Below are 7,301 nucleotides of genomic sequence, written 5' to 3'. Positions count from 1 at the left end.
GCTGCTCACCCAGGACTCAAAATCTGAACTCCATTAAAAGGGGAAAGGGAAGATGTTCATGAGCTTAAGATGGTTCTGGCATAAGGGCACCTGGGTGGCCCCATTGATTAAATGACCAACTTCAGCTCAAGTCATGATCTCATGGTTCATGGGTTCGAGCCCCGTGTTTGCCTCTGTGCTGACAGCTTGGAGCCTGGAGCCTGCTTTGGATTCTGTGTCTCCCTTGTTCTCTGCCCCTTCCCCGCTCATGCACTTGATATCTCTCTCTCTCTCTCTCTCTCTCTCTCTCTCAAAAATAAATAAGCATTAAAAAAATTTTAAATAGCTTTTAAAGGGCAACAAGCAGAATTAAACTTGATATCACAGGAGACACCTCCCAAATGTAATGAGACTCAGTTCTTTGAGTACGGGAGGGCTGAGGTAGGGTGGAGATGGCTGTATTCACCAGTAAGGGAATGTTACCTTCCAGTGTCTTTTTGAAGGAAGGTGACAGAGAAGGGGGTGAGAACAGTCAAACTCTGGTATGCTCTACCGAAGCCCGTGTTCCATTTTTTGAGAGATAGTCTCAAACTCTCTCTTGTGAGAGAAGCTTCATTCCAGGGACTTTCTCAGTTTCATAGGTAGCTCATGGAAGAGAAGGACACCCTGAGCTGGCAACAAGGAGGCCATAAGGCATGCATCCTGGAGCTGGAAAGTGACATCTTGGCCATCAGTGAGAAAGTGCTGACAGAGAAGGTACAGCTGGAAAGGTGAGGGTACCTCCTCTACCCCCATCACTTCCCTTCATTTGCTGTAACCTCCAAACTCCAGCCTCCTGTTTCAGGCAGGTGAACCTGCTCTGTATTCTTATTTGTTTTTTTCCCTTTTTTACCCTCACTCAGGGTATTCCAATTACTGGGGATATTTTCCCTTGCCTAGCTCTCTTCCATTTTTCCTAAGCCTATTCTATGTTACTCACCTTGAGAAGTAATCATTGTTACCACTTATGGTGCAGCAAAGGCTAAACAGGAGCTAGGAGCAGAGGATTTGGAAGAAGAGAATAAATAAAACAGCACAAGAGAGGATGGATTTCAGATATGACCACAGAAAAGACTCCTTTCTCGCTGTTAGGAAATGTGAGAACTGGTGATCCAGGAATGTTATGGAATCTCTCCTCTGAAAAAAAGTATAAATCATAGAATCTGAGCAGCAGGAAGAGTGTAAGATACTTAAGAAGGTATGTGAGAGAGGATCGCTACCTCAGAAGGCAGCTTCTTTCAATAGCAGATAGCTATCATTTTTGTATCTCTTATATTGAACAAAACACCTCCATCCTATGACTTTCTTCCATTGGTCCTGGTTTAGACCTCTGGAGCCACACAAATGAATTTCTTTCCTTTACTGGATAACTATTATTTCTATCAAATAGCACAAATATTGACCTCTTCCCATGCCTGTCCTTCAAATTTTCTCCAGGAGAAATCATACTAGTTCTTTCTTTCATTGAATAACATAATCAGTCAGGAAAGGACATTCTAGGAAAGAGACATTCTACCCAAGGCCCAGAGTAAAAAGTGAGTTGCTCCCTGAGGCTTCTTCAGTGCAGGATATGCTAGTTTTGCCCCAAGGAAATACTATTGCGAGGTAAGAATAGTTTTAACAATTATTAACGGTTAAACAACAAAAGAAGAAAAATACTTTGTGATGTGAAAATTATATGAAATTCAAATCCCAGGGTTCATAAATAAAGTTTTATTGGAACTTTAAGCCATGCTTATCCTTGTACATGTTGTCTGTCACTGCTTTCACACTACAGTGGCAGAATTGAGGAGTTGCCACAGAATCCACATGGCCTGTCTAAAATATTGACTGTCAGCCCCTTTACAGAAAAAGTCTGCCAACTTCTGACCTAGATCCAAAGTTTATGATCAATAACAGCTGCCTCTTGTCTAGAAAAGATTAGATTCTGATCTCTTAATTGAGTGAAAACAACTAGGAAGCCATCTTAATTGAGTGAAAACAACTTGGAAGCAATCAGCAGAAACTTTCTTAAAGTGATACCTAGAGAGAAAAGAAAAACTTTCTAGATTGTGCTCTAGAACGAGGAATCTTGGGTACTCAGGGTTTACAACAGGATCACCTTCATCTGGGGATTTGAGCATCGCATCCCAGAAATAAGTGGAAGTCTGGGCACAGAGGAGCACCAGTAGAAGAGCTCAAGACAGAAGTCCGAGTCCTTCATTTCTTCTGTGGTGACCAACTGGTTACCTGACATTCATGTCCCCACACACCAGATGAGAGACATGGTGAAGGCCCTGACTCAAGAACAGGAGAAGCTCCTTGTCGACCGAAAGACGTGCAAACAGACAAGGAACAAAGCAAGGTAAGGGCTCAGAGTCAGTTTGCTTTCTCAATTGTTCTTCCAGTGTCTGTTGAGTCCCTTCTGCGTGCTGGGCACCAAATGGGATGTAAATATAAAGAGGGCATTGTGTATGTTCTCCTAGGAAACATAAAATGTTTATCTAAATAGGGATTAGTCAAAGTGGAATATATTAAGCATCACTAGAGAAGAAGGAAATGTTATCATTCTCCACAGAGGTGGACGAGAGCACATCTCCTTAGGAACATCAGGAAGGGCCTTTAAAAAGGGGCATAAACTAGCAGTGCATTTTCAAACCTTTCTAGCAGTGAAACTCTCCTCCCCACCCCCTAGTAAACTTATGTGGAACCTCACTGATTAAATACAAGCAATATTTTATTGATATAAATTATTTTGATAAATCCAAATGTATAATGTTTACCTATAAAGTAGCAAAAGTAATCAGGTAATTCTGATGAATGCCTCATCAGAATTGAAATTACTCAACAAATGTTTATTCAGCCCACTTTGGTATTTCTTGATACTTTAGTGGTCAGAATTGCAAGAACATCTGGAAGAGGTTTATAGCTTCTAACTTGTATTTTGTTTGTGTATGCACACAGTTTATTTTTTCGTCTAGCCTATAAACTACCTGACAAGGCTGTATGAGTCATCTCTGTAATTGCCACATTATTTAAGCCATTTATCAAACACAACAGACATTCAATATATGTTGTTAAATAAATGTATTCAGACGTGCTAGCCATGGTAGGGATCTGGCTAAAGACCATGGGCAGAGTTTTCTCACAGATTTGGGACCTGATTGGGGCTGGGGTGTTGAGGAGACACCCCTCTGGTTTGACATATATAACGCCTTTCCCCCACTGAGAGAGTTGGTCTTCCAAAGGCCCCGCTTGCAATATGACAAAGCCAAAGCTGCAATCCAGAACACGTTGTACCCCAAAGATTGGATTAGAGTGAAATTTTATTCAGTCACTAATCTGGTCAGAAAGCTTTTGATCTGTTCAATCCAAACTTCAAGTCTACCTGTCAACAGTTTGTAGAGAAGTACATTGAACTACAGAAACTCAGAGACTGTTTTATTAACAGAAGGTGTCATTTTAAGACAAGTAGGAGAAGCAAGGACTCAAAAGGAAGATAGTCATGTTTCCTGCGAATCTGAACCCACAGGTGTCAAACTTCAAACAGTATTGGGGTGGGAGGGTGGTAACAGCCTCTGGAAGAAGCTCCACAAGCCCACCATTTGGAAGAATCTGAATAACAGTCAAAGGGTCTCTCACCTCCCCGAAGAACAGGTATACCATGCATATTGACATCCAAACTGTAGCCACTAGATGAATGTTGAACTGTTTTTAACAGCTGAACTTGATCTCTAAGGCATTATGTTTGCCTTCTTTTAGTTCCTATTTCTAGGTTGTCATAAAGCTCAGTTTCATGGTTTGAATGAACTTTTATGTTATGACAGTATTAAATAAAGAATTCCCTGGTTGCTTGTAAAGTAAGCTTACTTTAAAATTGTAAATAGCACAAGGAAAACCTTATAAGTATGGTTTGAATGGGACTCGTTCTGTGTAGGTTTGCTTGGATTTTTGTGTTAACATGTGGGTTGGTTCTATTTAATCCTCTGGTATCTCTCTCGTTTCTGGCTCCTTCAGGCTTTTACTTGTGCATTACGGTATGTCCCCTGGCCAGCTCTTCCTGTCTGCAGATCATCTTTACATTTTGCTATAGAATTATCGATCTTCAACTTGAGCAGCCAAGCTGACTTGTGCTTCGAGGTAAGAGTGAGAGCCTATCATTGATGATAGACAAAGGTCAAAACTATAACTTTACTCTCATAGCTTGAGTATGCTGGAGATGATTAGCATAGGCCGAGCATAGTAGTTTGCTCAGTAAAGATTTGAATGAATAAGTGATTACATCCAGTTAAAGACTGAATACAGATGACATCTCTATTGATAACTGGATTGCCAACACGGAGCCAGTTAATTTAGATGCCATTCTCCACCAGCATCCACCTGCCTCCCTGGTATTGAGATGTGCTTACAAGACCTTACTAACTGTTCTGCTTTCTTCATTTTCATATCTTATACTGAATAAATGAAATATTCCTCTGAAAAAAACATAAATGTATTCTATGAATAATGAACAAAAATGAATAAGTGAACTTTAATATAAAGCTATGATTTAATACAGTGTGATAAAGTTGATAGGGTGTGGCAGCTTATACCCCTTGTAAAACAGGGATAATAATTGTAGGTATTTATTAAAGAGTAGAAATAAAATATGCAAAGTAATTGGTCATCTTGGGTGTTCAGTCAGTGATAGCTGTCATAGCTGTGGTAACTGTACACAAACAAAGGGATGATATGGTATGATAGTGGGTAATTTTGTTATTGATAGCAAGTGAAAAGGATATAAAAAGAGGCGGGTGGGGAGGTAAAGGTAGGTAACAAAGGTGAGCTGAAAACAATGTGGAGAAAACTTAAAAAAAAACAAAAAATAGAATAATGACAATAATCTACCCAAATCCTAAATAGGACTTGTATCACAAGATACCTTTCCTGCTCCAATAACCAATGATGCAAAGGCATTTGTCCTGCACAACCACCAGAACCATACAAGATGCAGGTTCTGAAAATCCATCCTCTGTGATGTGAAAAACATTCCTTTTGTTAGTTAGAACAAAGGTCATGATCAGTAAGAAGAGGCACACAAGTCCTAATAAGGAAATCACAGACTATATAGAAAAAGCACATCTGGTAGAGTTTACCTGGGTTGGAAGTAGGTTAGAAGAGCAGAAGCAAATTCTCAAACTTTTAAAGGATGGAATTTAAGTAGCCAGAAATGTCACCACGTATTTTAGAAAAAAAAAAAAAAAACTACATAAAAATAGATTCAATACTTTGAAACCAAAGATAACCTTTATTAAAAGGAAAATTAATTTCATCAAAAAATTATAGTAAAATTCTTTTTCCATCTATATTTTGATTATCCTATAAACATGTGAATATGGGACCTATGTAACTGAATTGCTGAAATAATTAGTGTGAGCTTACCCGAGGGCTGGGGGCCTGTGGCCCCACACACATATAACTATGATAAAACTAGTTGTGATAATGGACTTTATTTTATTGAATACATGCCTCCACTTCCAGAAATATGAATGATATGAATAAGCAACAGGACTAGCCAAACTCCTACCCTAATTAACCCCCATACTTTCTATGACTTGAAATCCATAATTTTGCATTTTAAAGGGTTTTTACTTCAAAAGTCCCTCAATAAAAGACAAATCCCTCTTGATAGGGAAATTCTGACCATCAACTAACACCCTACCTGAAGTATGATACCAGCTAGCTAATAACAAACCCTCAGAGAATGGAGTAGGCACCTAAAGACAAGAAAAAAGGTGGGCTGAGGGGAGGGAAGAGGGGGAGGGCTTGAGCTGCAAAGAAGAGAAAACAGAAGAAGCAAGAGGAAAAGACATAAAAGGGTCCTGGTTACCTTACAGTTTCTCTGGTCAGGCTTTGGGACCTACATTCATTTGTAACCATTTTTTTGCACAGAGTTAGGCACGATCAGTATTGAAAGCACAGATTCTACTCTGGTTATAAAGGCCTTAAATGTTAGCCTGGGTCAGTGGGGTAGAGAAGGCTGACAGGATAAAACAGGGAAAAGAGCAAGACAACAGAAACCATTTGTTTCTCTGAAGCTTCCTCAGGCTTCCTCAGACAGTATTGGATCCTGGGGAACCCTTTTTCAAAGTCCCCCACCTACAAAAATGGAACTGGAAAGACACCGTGAAACAGAATCAAATTCTTTGAGTACCAGGACATTTGAAGTCAGTTTCTGGAGTTTTCTTTGAATTTGAATTTTAATTAATAGATATCTAAACCCAGGAGATATTGTCTAAACATGTTCAACCTCCTTAATACCAAAGTAAAATCAAGCATTTAAAGGATGTCCTATCATTATGTTGAAAAACAAAAACTCACCAGGTCTCTGGAAGCTACTACAGTGAGGCTGCTGGTGTGGTGGGAAGGATAGGTTTTGGAATCACGCTGATCTTTGTTAGGATCCTGTTGCTTTTCAGAATTTTGAATACACTTCTTAATTTCTTTAACCTCAATTTCCTCATTTACATATGAAAAAGATAATATCTGTTCTGCAGAGATGAAAGAATAGAGACAATACACGGAAAGCACTTAGTATATAATTATATCTGGATAGAGGCACCTGGGTGGCTTAGTCGGTTGGGCATCCGACTTCAGCCCAGGTCATGATCTCACAGTTCATGGGTTCGAGCCCATCGGGTCTGTGGTGACAGCTCAGAACCTGGAGCCTGGTTTGAATTCTGTGTCTCCCTCTCTCTCTGCCCCTTCCCTACTCACGCTCTGTCTCTCAAAAATAAATAAACATTGAAAAAATTTTTTAAAAATAATTATACCTGGGGGCGCCTGGGTGGCTCAGTCGGTTAAGCGTCCGACTTCAACTCAGGTCACGATCTCACGGTCCGTGAGTTCGAGCCCCGCGTCAGGCTCTGGGCTGATGGCTCTGAGCCTGGAGCCTGCTTCCGATTCTGTGTCTCCCTCTCTCTCTGCCCCTCCCCCGTTCATGCTCTGTCTCTCTCTGTCTCAAAAATAAATAAACGTTTAAAAAAAAAATTTAAAAAAAAAATAATTATACCTGGATATACTACCTTTAGCAACTTTGAGCTGTGATTATTATTAGCTCAATTCCAGGATACAGCCTTGACCGGAGCATGAGGTATTAAACACTGCTACAGCTTCACTCTGTTCACATTTGGCTGCACTTTGATTCTAAGATTTCCAAGTAAAAAAATAAGAAAAGAGTAAATTCAAGTCAGGATGCTCAGGAGATCCTAACAGCTACAACTGAGAAAAGCTGTGAGTGTAGGATTGGTCTTCTAGAGCCTATT

The 7,301-nt window shown here is 39.9% G+C and overlaps 1 pseudogene; it reads left to right on the top strand.

Moving 5' to 3' along the window:
- Positions 1-3,103: 3,103 nt before the first annotated feature.
- LOC132694633 (small ribosomal subunit protein mS23-like) lies at positions 3,104-4,143 on the top strand (annotated as a pseudogene).
- Positions 4,144-7,301: the final 3,158 nt, after the last annotated feature.

This window comes from Panthera onca, chromosome B4, assembly GCF_046562875.1.
Source record: "Panthera onca isolate mPanOnc1 chromosome B4, mPanOnc1 haplotype 2, whole genome shotgun sequence".
Taxonomy (NCBI): domain Eukaryota; kingdom Metazoa; phylum Chordata; class Mammalia; order Carnivora; family Felidae; genus Panthera; species Panthera onca.
Note: the sequence above shows the minus strand (reverse complement) of the source record. Positions and strands in the feature narration are given on the sequence as shown.